A 15,587-nucleotide genomic window follows, 5' to 3' on the forward strand; every position below is an offset into this window, starting at 1 on the left:
ATCTGGCATAATAAAAAGTCATCATAAGTTGCTGAGGATGAGATGGAGGGATGGGATGGAGAGGTATATGAGAGAGGGGGGTGTGAGTTGGGAGCGGGGCAGTGAAATGGCGAGGGACAGGGCGACGTGGAGGCAATTTGTTTGTTGCCACCCCGAACGGGATTGAGGCATCTGGCAATAGATAGATAGATAGAAGTTGCGTATGGTTTTATAAGCTGAATGAAATAGGCTGGCAGTAGCTGGAATATAATATAATGTTCTTAATCCACAGCTGAAATGTAGATCAAGAAAATTTTTAACTTTTTCATAACGGAAGCTTTCTCCAAGCTCAGTAAAATCATTTGATGTTGACTGGAATAAAATACATGCAATCTTCATGATAAATACTGGAGAGAGATGTGTTTCATATACAGTATTACAATTTTATCCATAAAACTGGTACTGTATATTATCAAACCTGATAAATTAGCTTTATAAGTAGTATAAATGGGTATTTTTTAAGTAATTCATAGTGTATTTCCAACTATCCATTCAATACCCAACACTTAATTTTCCTACCAGGAGCTTAGGGATCCAGGGCTAGGCTACCCAGATTATACACTTAAGGCAAGAGTGATCAGTTGCTTGCTTTATCTATCTATCTATCTATAGCCCGACGCCCTAATCCCGCAAAGGGTGGCCGCAGACAAAACGCCTCCAAGTCACTCTGTCACCCACCATTTGACTCCCCTCCCCCCAACTCACCCCCCCCTCCCTCATATACCTCTCAACTCCATCCCTCCACCTCATCCTCGGTCTACCCCTCCCTCTCCCTCCCTCCACCTCACCTACATACACCCTCTTAGTCAGTCTTTCATTCTCCATCCTCTCCACATGTCCAAACCACCTCAGTGTATTTCTCCTAATCTTTTCAACCACATCCACATCTACCCCACAACGTTCCTTGCTTTAGAACAGCATTATTCAAGCAAATAAACCTGAGCCATTTCTTGGAACATCCTTATTTGACATCCAGTTGGAACACTTTAACCCCTCTTTACCGAAAATGTGTTTTGATGTACCCCGTACATCGCCTGTAAACACCCGTGAGACACCGGAACCGCTACCGTGGTGTGCTGGTACACCCTCTAATGAATGGCAGCTTATGGGCCTCCGGGCAGCCCGGTAAGGCTGTTTCTGAGGACCTCGTGTTAGCAACAGCTCTGTGTTTTGACAACAAAGACTGACAGATTCTGAGATCATAAGATACATCATGACTGAGTTGTGGTGACACCAATGGCTTGCTCACTCATCTGTGATGTTACCTCTTTTAGATCAATCATTATTTTATTTATAATTTCTACTACAGATATCGTAATATATTTTCTGCTGACATACGGCAAAATTTACACATCTTAGCCTGCCTGAGAGAGTCAGTTACCACGCACTTGACCACGAGAGAGGGTGTACAGGATATTTTTCTCTCATGGCGTCTCTGGCAGATTCCGATAGTGACGAGTTTATTCCTCATGAGGATACTTAATTAGATGTATCAGATGATGATGCAGCAGTATCTGATGTGTCAGTAGATGACTGTGATCCTGAAAATGATAGCGAGGTTGATGTGAGTAAGGAGGAGGAGGAAATTAGTAGCGAGGTTGATGTGAGTAAGGAGGAGGAGGAAATTAGTAGCGAGGTTGATGTGAGTAAGGAGGAGGAGGAAATTAGTAGCGAGGTTGATGTGAGTAAGGAGGAGGAGGAAATTAGTAGCGAGCTCAGTGACGCTGCACTCTCGGCAACAAGTGGGTCAAGGTTGCCATCACCATCACGTATGTCCACACACTTCATACTCAGCTTACAAGGTAAATAAATAAGCCGTCCATCTGTGCAGGACAATATTTTCAAGCCAGTTTGTACAGTAGTTACCTGGGTAACAGTACTTCAGCATAAGACATGTAAACTTATATACCGTAATGATTTATTTTATAATCTTTTTGTATTACCAACATCATGCTGGGTTTATGTGATCATCAGTATACAAACAAATCACAAAGAGTGAATTGTTTCGATGTGGCAAAAAATATACACTACCCCTCACACTACGGGAGGGGGAGCTATCAGGTTGGTATGGGGGGTAAACATAGTGTTTACATTGGGAGGAGGGGTCGGTAAAGAAGGGGTTAATACCAGATCAACACAAACTTACTTCTTGGTTGTACAGTTACTGCCTAGCCCCAGGAAACCTTTTGGCTTACCACTCAGTGTAGTCACCTGAAGGTGGCACCACATTTAATTTAGTAGATTAAAAAAAAAAAAAGTAACAAAATGAGGACAGCTAGAGTATAAAGTTGGTATATTACAACCAACAAGTTCAGTGGTGGAGTTACCTCCATCCTGGCAAATATCTTTTTTAGGCAGTGTATACCTCACTATCCACCTTTTAACCTATCTATCTATCTATCTATCTATTGCCAGACGCCTTAATCCCGTTCGGGGTGGCCACAAACAAATCGCCTCCACGTCGCCCTGTCCCCCACCATTTCACTGCCCTGCTCCCAACTCACACGCCCCTCTCTCATATACCTCTCCACCCCATCCCTTCATCTCATCTTCGGCCTCCCCCTCCCTCCCCCCCGCTTCACCTCACTCATATACACTCTCTTCGTCAGTCTTTCACACTCCATCCTCTCCACATGGCCAAATCTCCTTAGTGTATTCCTCCTAACGCTTCCTATCACATCCACATCCACACCACAACGCTCCTTTATATTCTGTCTCTCCATGTGACTCCACAGGCTCCTCTCAAATAACTCATTTCCACTGCTTTCACTCTTGACTTGTGCCCTTCCAACAATGTCCAAGCTTCACTTCCATATGTTAGAGTTGGTATCACAATACTGTCATGTAATAACATTTTCACTTCCATGCTCACTTCCCTGTTTCTTATCACTGCTTTCAAGGAACCAGCAACCTTTCTTCCCTGCTGTACCCTTTCAAGCACTTCACCCTCCAAACCTCCATCCTTATTCATCACACTACCCAAGTACATAAACATACTCACGCTTTCCAATTCCTAACCATCCAACATTGCTGTACATTCACTGACTTCACCTCTCTCAAAGACCATCACTTTACTCTTCCCTACATTCACCTTTAGATTCCGTTTCTTACACTCTCCCAAACTCATCCACCAAGCCTTGCAGCTCCCCTTCGTCTTCACTCAACAACACAGTATCATCTGCAAATAACAGTACAGGGAGTTTCCAAACACTGCCCTCTCTCACCAGGGCCACTCCAACATCCACTACCCTACCTTGTTCCTCTTTTATTACCCCATCCATGTACAGATTGAACAACCATGGAGACATGACACATCTCTGTTTCAACCCAACCTTCAAAGAGAAAAAGGAAAATTTTTAGAAGTAACCAACGGTTATTTTAATGAAAATTTGTTTGTGTTCCAATGCAAAATAGTGTGTTTTAATTGATTCTGACTTTCATTTTTTGGGGAAAATCCCCCTTTTTGAAATTTGAGTAAGAATTCCGAAAGTGGGTTTATCCGCCCAAATCAAGATCAAGATTAATTAAAAACATTATTTTGCATTATACTAACCTAACCTAACCCAACCTAACCTAACCCAACCCAACCCAACCTAACCTAACCTAACCAAACCCATCACAACCTAACCTAACCAAACCCATCACAACCTAACCTGACCAAACCCATCACAACCTAACCTAACCAAACCCATCACAACCTAACCTAACCAAACCCATCACAACCTAACCTAACCAAACCCATCACAACCTAACCTAACCAAACCCATCACAACCTAACCTGACCTGACCTGACCTGACCTGACCTGACCTACCTTTAAGGGTGCAGAATTGGTCCTTTATAATCTGAAACGGTGAATTTGCACTGGATCTTCTCCTTACTCTTCCGACTTTTCCTCCACCGGCTGCAGTACCACTGATGTCTACCTCCCGATCTTTGCAGGGCATATTACACTCTTTACACTGTACTTCACTGGGCATTTTTTTCTTAGTAGATCATTAGATGCTTCGTTATTATTGTGGCAGCCCTTGATAATCTGCCAGTAATCCTTGCTATAACCAATACAAGCTTGGAAACCAGCATCACATTCTTCACCACCGGAGGCCGTGACTATGACTAACTTTCAAATCTTGGGCGTCCCTGCGTCACCCACAAATACTTTAAGGTGATTGGCTGGTTTTACTTACGACTGTTGTGACTGGCTGGTTTCAAAAGTCCCTGTTGCTCGGGAACGCCTGATTGGCTGTTTTTAACACTCACATACATACGAAAGTACCAGCCGAGCACACTCGAGTCCAGCCGACATAGACCGAGTGCACACGCCTGCACCAGCCAATATGGCGCAACATTCATCCGCTACTAGGCGTTAGCCTAACCTGTCACTATATGACTACTGTTACAAAATTCGCTCCCCCAACTCAAACTAGGCTTAAATGGTAAGTCTTATTGAGAATAGTTCAGGGACGTAATATAATGAAAATCGGTAATGTTGGTTATTTCTGAAGTAATACTGAGAAAAATTCACTCAGTTCACCTTTTAACCTGTTAGCTGTAATATACCAACTTTGTACTCTAGTTGTCATTATTTTATTTATTTATTATTATTATTTTTCAATTACTAAATTTAATGCCACCTTCAGGTGACTCTACACTGAGTTGTACCATATAACACTTCTCACCCACCCACCCACCCACTTTACACACACACACACACACACACACACACACACACACACACAGGAGCAGTCAGAGCGATCGGACGTGTCTCAGCTACCTCTCAACCACTGCTGCAAACCTCAAGTAGTGTTCAGGAACTATGTTTGTCCTGTCTCCTTTAGTCTTATCTAAAGTGTAAAGTATTGTAAATTAATATACTGTAGACCACCAAAAATGTAAATAGCTGTTGTTGGTGAGTATACTGTACATGAATGTTTATAGGAATTTCGGTAACAGGTGTTCAGTACTGTAACCAACCTTAAACATGGCCAACAATATTAACATCAAGGGACCCGAATTTCCAGGTTTTGACAATGAAACAAATGTACAGTGAGGCACCAATTTTCGCGCCTAATTGGGTCCAAAAATAATGCGCGAAAGTGGAATTAGCGAAAGTTGGGGCATTGTCTTTATGGCAAAAAGGCTAATTGGTTCCCGGTTATCCTAAAGTAACATCAGATTTTCATTTTCACTTGCAATACAGTACATCAAATCACTATTGTACATTGCATTGTGAGATACAAACAACTATCTTCCTTTTCATTTCATTATTATACTGCCGTTTCTTCACTCCAACACGATACTCTCTTTTAGCCTTGGCCTTTCCTCCCGACTTTGAATGTCCCGGCCACTTTTTATCACCACCACTGCCTCCCGGCCCTCCCCCCACACCACCAGGCTCTCCCCCCACACCACCAGGCCCTTTCCCCACACTACCAGGTGTAGTAGAGGCCATTGAACCGTGAGAATCCAACACAATGGAGCTAGCACGCTCGTACACAATGGCGGGAATGGGTGGACAGAGTGTTGACATGACGTCATTCAAGATGGCGGTGGGTTGCGGGCGGGCGGTGCAGGAAATTCAAAGTTCAAAATATTGTCCCAAACCCAAAATTTGTGCGCGAAAATCAATTTTTTTCAAGCGAAAGTGGAAGTTAGGGAATATTTGGTGCATGCCGCGAAAGTGGATTCCGCGAATCCTGCTGTAGCAAAAGTTGGTGCACAACTGTAATGGATTTGGTTAAAACATTGATCATGAGGGTTAGTGAATTAGAAAAGAAATGTGCAGGGGAGTTAAGTAGACCACTATCTGTAATATTCAAGGAATCCTTGGGTCAAGGTAAACTATACCTCATACCAATTAATCTGGCCAGGCATGTATGGCAACATTGTTCCTGCCGAGATTCTGATTGGCTGGAGGTGTTTGTTCGATTTCGTTGTTGCTTAAATCGATACTTTCTTTATTATCAGATATGATGCTGAGTTTGTCAACAGTACAATCGTGAAAAGCAATAAGAAATCCGTTATATACTTAACAAAAATGAAATTTGCGTAGGAAGATAGAAATATGTGTCAAGAAAGTATTTTAGCAGTCAAAGTCAAGGTCAGCATTCTAACAGTTCCTTTAAATCTCCGACACTCGATAATATAACAGAAAATTGAGGAAACCTGCTTAATCTAAGCGTTGGTGTAACACACATTTAAATTTTAAGATCAGTCCGTACTGTGATAATAGAGGAGATAAAATGAAATAGTTTTCCTTTAGCCTACTGTACTTTGATTTTCGAAATTTTTTCAAACCTCCCTCCCTGCACAACTCGTCTTTTCATTAGAACTTTTAATTATTCAGAGTTGTGGCACCGTTTAAGGGTGCGGACTGATCTTAAAATTTAAATGTGTGTTACACCAACGCTTAGATTAAGCAGGTTTCCTTAATTTTGGTATATTATCGAGTGTCGGAGATTTAAAGGAATTGTTAGAATGCTGACCTTGACTTTGACTGTTATAATACTTTGTTGGCTCATATTTCTATCTTCCTACGCAAATTTCATTTTTGTTAAGTATATAACGGATTTCTTATTGCTTTTGACGATTGCATTGTCGACAAACTCGGCATCATATCTGATAATAATGAAAGTATCGGTTTAAGCAACAACGAAATCGAACAAACACCTCCAGCCAATCAGAATCTCGGCAGGAACAATGTTGCCATACATGCCTGGCCAGATTAATTGGTATGAGGTATACCTGATATTCGGAAGAAAGCAAACATTGTTCCTCTATTCAAGAAAGGAAATAGACAAAATCCACTCAACTACCGACCAGTATCACTGACCAGTGTTGTAAGTAAGATACTGGAAAACCTGATAACAAAAGTGTGGGTAAAATTATGTGTTGCTAATCTGTTAAGGTACCATGACAGAGTTGCAGAAACATTGTAGAAAAGAGAAGGGTGGGTCGACAGTATCTATCTAGATTTCAAGAAAGCATTTGACAAAGTACCGCTCCAAAGACTTTTATGGAAATTGTACCATCAAGGAGGAATCCAAGGTAATGTGTTCTGTTGGATGCAGGGTTTTCTCAGAAAAAGGGAAATGAGAACAGTACTAAGGGGAAATTACTCATCATGGAGGGAAGTGACTAGCAGAGCTCCACAGGGCTCAGTGCTGGCACCAATTATGTTTTAAGTGTATGTAAATGACATAGATAGTAACACTGGAAATGAAAGCTATCTAAATATGTTTGCGCTGATGCAAAAATACAAAGGAGGATTACTAACACAGACTCTTGTAGAGAGCTACAAGAAGAATTAAACTTCATGCATGGAGAGATAAATACCAAATGAAATTCAGTGGTGTCGTAATTAAGTCTGGTAAAAGTGGAAAAAGATCAGACTGGGATTACAAGTTAGGAAATAAAACCCTACACATACTAGAAAGAGAGAAGGACCTAGGAGTGATTATCAGTAACAGACTGTCTCTGGCAGACCACATCAGTGAGGTATGGAACATGTATACACTGCTTGCTAATATGAGAATAGCATTCACATATATAAATGAAGACATGCTGAGAAAGATAATAACATCATTCATCACACTAACCCTGGTGTATGCAACAGTAGTCTGGAATCCTTATCTGAAGAAACACACAGATAAGATTAATAACATCATTCATCAGACCAACCCTGGAGTATGCATCAGTAGCCTGGAATCCTTATCACAAGAAACACGTAGATAAGATTGAAAAAGTTCTTAGGGCTGCTACAAGATGGGTACCAAGGTTGATGGATCTAAGCTACGAAGAAAGATTAGAAAAACTGAATCTGCCAACACTACAAGAGAGAAGGAGAAGAGGAGACATGATTATGCTATATAAATGCATCTCAAGGAAGGAGAAAATAGACATAAATGAATATATAGCTTATGTGGAAGCATCAGCAAGAGGACACTGCAAAAAACTGCATAAAAAGAGAGGTGATATAGATGTAAGGAAATTCAGTTTCCCAAATAGGGCAGTTGATCAGTGGAATGCACTACCGAATAAAACAGTGTGTGCCAAAACTACAGTAATAAATTTATGGATAAGTATTTTTTTTTTTTTTTTTTTTTTAATACATGGGACAGGACGAGCTTGACTCATTCCTGTAAAGATACAATTAGGTAAGAACACACACACACACACACACACACACACACACACACACACACACACACACACACACACACACACACACACACACACACACAAAATTATATCCCTCAGCACAAAGAAACAGAAATAAGAATAAAAAAATGCTTTAATACAGAATGTAAAAAGTCAGAAGAGAAAAGAGACTCGCTGTGGAATAGATACCAAAGACATAATAGTGAGAGGGCATATAACTACCATAAACAGGCAAGAAATTATTATACTGTACAAGGATAATGAGAGAAGCTCAAAGACAGTTTGAGGAAGACAAATAAAAGTAGGGATCAGTGAAGCTGATTATACTGTACAAGAATAAGGAGAGAAGCTCAAAGACAGTTTGAGGAAGACATCATAAATAAAAGTAGTGATCAGCCAATGCTGTTTTACTGCTACATCTGAAGCAAAACCAAAGTTAAAGATAAAATACAGTCCATCGTGGATGAAGAGATAATCTGTATCCAAGAAGAAGATATTTGTGAAGTTCATAACGAAAAATTCCAGTAAGTTTTTACTGAAGAAAGTAATTTTGAGAGAGATGATAAGGAACATGCATGCCCACACATATTACCAAATATACGAATTTCAGAGCATGAGGTACAGGAAGAGTTGAGCATATTAGACAAAGGAAAGGCAAATGGTCCCCACAAAATTTCAGGTTGGGCACTATATGAATGTGCAGAAGGTTAAGCAGACCAATATTTTTAATACTCAAGGAATCCTTTAAGTCAGGGTAAACTTCCAGATATTTGGAGAAAACATTGTTCCCCTATTCATGAAAGGAAATACTGTAGACAGAGTCCATTGAGCCACCGACCAGTTTCCCTGACCAGTGTTGTAAATAAGATACTAGAAAAGCTGATAAGAAAAATTTGGACAAACCACTGGGCAAAATACAGTATGATAACAGAAAGACAGTTCTGTTTTAGAAAGGGAAAATCATGCGATACTAATCTATTAAGCTACTATGATAGAGTTGCAGAAACACTACAGAAAAGAGAAGGATGCATAGACAGTATCTCTTTAGATTTCAAGAAAGCATTTGACAGAATGCCACACCAAAGAATTTTTCGGAAACTGTACTTTCAAGGAGGAATCCAAGGTACACTCGATCCTCGTAAATCATGGCAATTTGGGTCTGGACCACTGCCATGGTTTACAAATTCCATGATTTATGAATAATAACTCTTATGTGAAAAATTAATTTGGGTCTGGCCTTTGGCCAACCCACCCCCACAGCACCCTACCTACACCTATCTAGGCACCATCAAACACAAACATACAAATTTAGGAATATTCAGTGTATGTATTAAATAGAAATAAGCCATGTTAAGGGATCTCACCTTAATCCTATGACAAAATTGCTTAAGTGAATGGAGAGGGGTGGTGTTGGGAAGAACTTTGAACCTCTCAGCACTTGTTCTTCCCAAACTATTTCGCCAGCTTTGAAAACTTCTCTCCCCTCTCAACACAATGAATAAGCTTCAAACGTTGACCGTACAACAACTGCGGCAGCTTCTTGACACATTGCTTAGAGCGCTTCATTGGGGGGTCGGGAGGGGCCATGGCAGGTAGGAGGCAGGAGGAAGTTGCACAAAAAAGGCCGGTAACTCTTGTACTCCACAGTGACGGTCTGTAGTGTGCGGACTGGCGGGACAAGAACAACAACAACATGGTGGCATTAGTATGCACATATGCCACCAGGGATGCTCAGTGATTGGTTGTTGGGTCGCAATTTTCAGTTTGAATGCCGTGGTTTATGGTTCTTCTCAGAAAAGGCCCACTCAGGTGCCTAGGTCCACGATTTTCGTGACTTAACAGTGATTTAAGGTTGCCGGCAGTCTGACGGCCACCTAGCCATGATTTACGAATCCGTGATTTATGAACACACGATTTACGAGGATTGAGTGTATGTGTTCTGTTGATGCAAGATTTTCTCAGGAAAAGGGAAATGAGAACAGTACTAAGGAGAAATTACTCATCATGAAGGGAAGTGACTAACGGAGTTCCACAGGGCTCAGCGCTGGCACCAGTTATGTTATTAGTATGTATAAATGAAATAGACAGCAAAATTGGAAATGAAAGCTATCTAAATGTGTTTGCTGATGGTGCAAAAATACAAAGGAGAATTACAAATATAGACACTTGCAGAGAGCTACAAGAAGAATTAACCCCGTGTTCCGGCCAACTTAGGAAAGTGCTACAAGAAGGCTATCTAAATGTGTTTGCTGATGGTGCAAAAATACAAAGGAGAATTACAAATATAGACACTTGCAGAGAGCTACAAGAAGAATTAACCCCGTGTTCCGGCCAACTTAGGAAAGTGCTACAAGAAGAATTAACCCCATGTTCTGGCCAACTTAGGACCTTCACGGAGCCGTGGTGCCAGCCAATTTTCGACCATTTAATTATTATTATTATTATTTTTTTTTGCTAGATAGGTCAGGAATGATGAGTAAACATGGAAAATAACCATAAAAGTACTTTCAGAAGCCTAAAAGGTCGATTTTGAGGTTGATTCATTCTTATCTCTCGGCTGAAATGTTCAGCCTGCCCATGACAGACACCCAGTGAGTTGAGGTAGGAATTTGGCATTTTCTTCTTGGGAAACTAACCCAAATGACACAAGGACACTCTTGGAAGGTACATAGATGATGTGGGAACTGTCCCCAAGCATAATGATGTGCAGGGGCTCTTTATGACAGGTGAGTGAGTAACATTTATCGGGTATATGTTCATAATAAAGTTAGTATTTTACACATGTAAAAAGTGGTTGCATAACCATTATTAGCATCAGCATCAGCTGGTGAATCACTTTCACCTTCAGTTGGGACCATCAAAAGATTGTCAATATCATGTTGGGAAAGACCTTGGTGTGACATGATGTTCACTCACAGTCAAAGTAAGACTGAAGACACTGCAACTTGCGCAGCCCAGGGGAGGCATGGGTGAGTCATATCGTTGGTACCAGCCCTACAGAGGTGCAGGACTATGCCTACTAAAAATGTCCTGACAAATTTGAATTTTTGAATTTTGGCTGTTTTTTTCAATTGCAGGCCGTAATATTACGGCTGTGGCAGTTTGTGCACACACATGGCAGGCCGTAATATTACGGCTGTGGCAGTTTGTGCACACACATGGCAGGCCGTAATATTACGGCCATGGCAGTTTGTGCACACACATGGCAGGCCATTTATGCATGCACATGGCAGGCCGTAATATTATGGCCGTGGCAGTTTGTGCACGCACATGGCAGGCCATAATATTATGGACGTGGCAGTTTGTACACACACGGCAGGCCGTAATATTACGGCTGTGGCAATCTGTACACACACACATGGCAGGCCGTAACATTATGGCCGTGGCACATGATGATTAAATAAGCTATGTGAATGGAGCTATAGATGGCAAATAGAATTCAGTGGGGACAAATTCCATGTAATTAAGTTTGTTAAAAGTGGAAAAAGTTACTACATGACAGTATTGTGATACCAACTCTAACGTATGGAAGTGAAGCTTGGACTTTGCTGGAAGGACACAAATCAAGAGTGAGAGCAGTGGAAATGAGTTATTTAAGTGGAGCCTGTGGAGTCACATGAGAGACGGGCTGACAAATGAGGATATAAAGGAGCGTTGTGGTGTGGATGTGGATGTGATAGGAAGGGTTAGGAGGAATACACTGAGGTGGTTTGGCCGTGTGGAGAGGATGGAGGGTGAAAGACTGACGAAGAGAGTGTATATGAGTGAGGTGGAGGGGGGAAGAGGGAGGGGGAGGCCGAGGATGAGATGGAGGGATGGGGTGGAGAGGTATATGAGAGAGAGGGGTGTGAGTTGGGAGCGGAGCAGTGAAATGACGGGGGACAGGGCGACATGGAGGCGATTTGTTTGTGGCCACCCCGAACGGGATTTAGGCGTCTGACAATAGATAGATAGATAGAAAAGTGGAAAAAGGCCAGACTGTGATTATAAGCTAGGAATTTCAACCCTACACATATAAGGAACTAGGAGTGATTATCAATAGCAGACTATTTCTGGCTGACCACATCAGTGAAAAGGTATGGAACATGTATACACTGCATGCTAATATGAGAATTGCATTCACATATGTAAATGAAAACATGCTGAGAAAAATAATAACATCATTCATCAGACCAACCCAGGAGTATGCATCAGTAGTCTGGAATCCACATCTCAAAAAACACATAGATAAGATTGAAAAAGTACAAAGCGCTGCTACAAGATGGGTACCAAGCTTAACCCCCGCCATGCTCATCGCCTCAAATGAGGTGATATGCAGGCCATCCCTGGCTGCACTGATCACCCCCATATGAGGCGATGGGTCTCTGCACCACAATTTCAGGCACGAGGAAGTGTCAGTGGTTTCCATGGGAACATTGAGTCCCTCTATGCCATCAGAGCTGTTGCCAAGCCCAGCTACACCACAGTTGCCAAAGTACCACATATTTAGCAATTCAGTTCTCATTTGTAGCCCAGTAATGGGGGATTCACACCCGTCTACCTCCCATGGTGCTGGGTGACTTATTGCTGTCTTCACACCCACCCCAGAGGTGTAAATTACAAAAAGGCGAGGGTGATGAAGAGTTCGAGCTCAGAAACACTTGACCTGATGACAAAAAATCAACTTAATATTTTTTAAAAAGTTGAAAAACAATGATTCACGGAAGGTAATCAGGCTTATAAGAATTAGCGTGGTGGTGGTTAAGGGTTCTAAGCTATGAAGAAAGACTAGAATAGTTGAACCTACCAACATTACAAGAGAAAGGGAAAAGAGGAGACATGATTATGCTATATAAATGCATCACAGGAAAAGAGAAAATAGACATAAATGAGCATATAACCTATGGGGAAGCATCAGCTAGAGGATACTGCAAAAAGCTGCATAAAAAGAGAGGTGATAAAGACATAAGGAAATTCAGTTTCCCAAATAGGGCAATTGATCATTGGAATGCACTACCAAATGAAATAGTGTGTGCCAAAACTATTCTTAAATTTAAGGATATGTATGATAACAGTGGTTTAACACACGGGACAGTACGAGCTTGACTCAATTTGTAAAGCTACAGTTAGCTAAGAACAATTAGGTAAGAACACACACACACACACACACACGAGCAGCCGGAGAGAGAGGTCATCCCAGGCATCGCTCCTAACCTTGAGTAGTTTCAGGAATTTTGTCTGTCCTGTCTCCTAGGGTCTTTCTTTAAATTTAAAATAACGAAAGTTGGTAGACTACCAAAAATTTAAAGATTTGTTGGCAATAGTATACATGAATGTTTGTGGCTTATTCGGTAACAGCGGTTTAGGTATTTTACCGGTACGTTAAAGATGGCCGAAAATGTAAACAATGAGGGAATGGAATTTCAAGGATTTGATGCTAATACCAATGTCATGGACCTGATGAAAACATTAATTATGAGGATTAGTGAACTCGAAAAAAAAGTAGAGAATCTAGTGATAAAGGATGTGTCAGGAAATACGGAAACCACCATACAGAGTCTAATCCAGTCCAACGAAACAGCCAATGAAGAGATTAAGAATTTGAAGAGGGAGAATGTTGAACTGAGGAGGAAACTTGAAGAGAGTACTAATAAAACGGAGAAGGTGAGTAATGTACTAGAAGAACACAAGGCAAAGTGGGCACACGTAGAAGAAGAACAGAAAGAAGTGGTCAGCTTAAGAGAGATCATCCAGGAAGAAAGGGAAATGAACAAGAAAGAAATGGAAGAAAATGTAGTGAAAATACTGAAGAAAAAAGAGAAAATAGTGAGAGAAACTGTAGAAAGGAACAGATGTGTGGTAGTATTTGGAAACAGGGAAGAGGAAGAAAAGGTTAGGTTCGCAAGACTCGAGAAAGACACGAACATCGTGAGAGGAATATTAGGCAAGATTGACCCCGAAGGAGACAAGTGGGTAAAAGAAATTGAGGAAGTAAGGAGGATAGGGCCTTATAAGAAAGGGGAAACAAGACCAATGAGAGTCAAGTTTACATCAGAAAGTGTAATAAATGAGATACTTAAAGTGACCTGGAAATTAAGCAAAGAGGCGGGGATGGAAAATATTATAATAAGAAAAGATCTGAATGAAGAAGAAAGAGAAGTTTTAAAATCATTAAAGGAAGAAGTAAAGGAAAAAAATGATAAGAGGACAGAGGAAGAACGTAATACTTTTTTTTGGAGAGTATTGGATATGAAAGTAAGGAAATGGTATTTAAGGAAATAGAAGTGAAGGAAACTAGGGGGGATGGTTGTGAAAGATCAGAAGTTGAGGAAGTGGTACGGACAGAGAGTAGGAGAGAAGAGGGTATTAATAATGTCAAAAATAATTTGAAGGTGATATATACTAATGTTGATGGTTTCATATCGACGAGGATCGAAATTAATGATTTCTTGAGAGAACATGAACCTGATGTCATGTGCCTTGTAGAGACTAAATTAAGAGAAGATATTGATGTTCATTTGGGAGATGGTAAATACAAACTGTGGAGAAAAGACAGGAAAGAAAAAAAAGGAGGAGGAGTGATGATAGCAGTGAAGAACAACATAAATGTAGATACTGTGGAAATGGGAGAAGGCAGGGCTGAAGTGATATATATGAAATTAGAAACTGGAGAGAATGTTAAGAGAGATATGGCGGTAGTGTATGTTCCCCCAAAGACGAGAGCATGGAAGGATGACGAATACCATGAGATGTTGTCAGATATGGCTAGCTACTTGCAAAAAATAATTGAGAAAAGCAATAATATAATTTTGGTGGGTGACTTTAATTGCAAAGAGATGAACTGGGAGGAATGGTACTCGGGAGGCGGCGAGGATTCGTGGGGTACTATGTTATTAAATATAATAATGAATAATGTGATGACGCAGTGGGTCAAAGAAGAGACACGGTTTCGAGGTGAGGACACACCAGCAAGGTTAGATTTACTGTTCACCAAAGAACCCGATGTAATAGAATCATTGGAATATCTCTGTCCTTTGGGAAAAAGTGATCACGTGGTCATTGAGTTCCAGATGTTAATAGGAAACGTCGAGCCAAGAGACGAGCTTCATAGACAGGGAAGATACAACTTTGGCAAAGCAAATTTTACAGGATTGAGAAACTTTTTTGAAAATGCGGATTGGAGAAAATTCAGAGAAACAAGAGAGATACAGAGGAAGTGGGATATCTTTCTAGACCTCTATAATTTGGGAGTGGAAAAATTTGTACCAAGAGTAAGAGGGAAAGAAAACAGGAAAAAGGAGTGGTTTAATAGAAGGTGTATGATAGCCAAAAAGAGAGAGATAAGACGTGGAACAATTGGAGAAAGAGAGGTAACGACAGAACAAAGGAAGAATATAAAAGAACAAGAAAA

The 15,587-nt window shown here is 40.9% G+C and overlaps 1 protein-coding gene across 1 annotated transcript in view; it reads left to right on the forward strand.

The window, feature by feature from the left end:
• LOC145406829 (multiple inositol polyphosphate phosphatase 1-like) overlaps window positions 1-15,587 on the forward strand; it is a 162,858-nt gene that overhangs the window by 43,608 nt on the left and 103,663 nt on the right. The gene's annotated exons all lie outside the window — the stretch shown is intronic.

This window comes from Coenobita brevimanus, chromosome 71 (assembly GCF_032717465.1).
Source record: "Coenobita brevimanus isolate Jiangsu-jjx chromosome 71, ASM3271746v2, whole genome shotgun sequence".
In the NCBI taxonomy this organism is placed as follows: domain Eukaryota; kingdom Metazoa; phylum Arthropoda; class Malacostraca; order Decapoda; family Coenobitidae; genus Coenobita; species Coenobita brevimanus.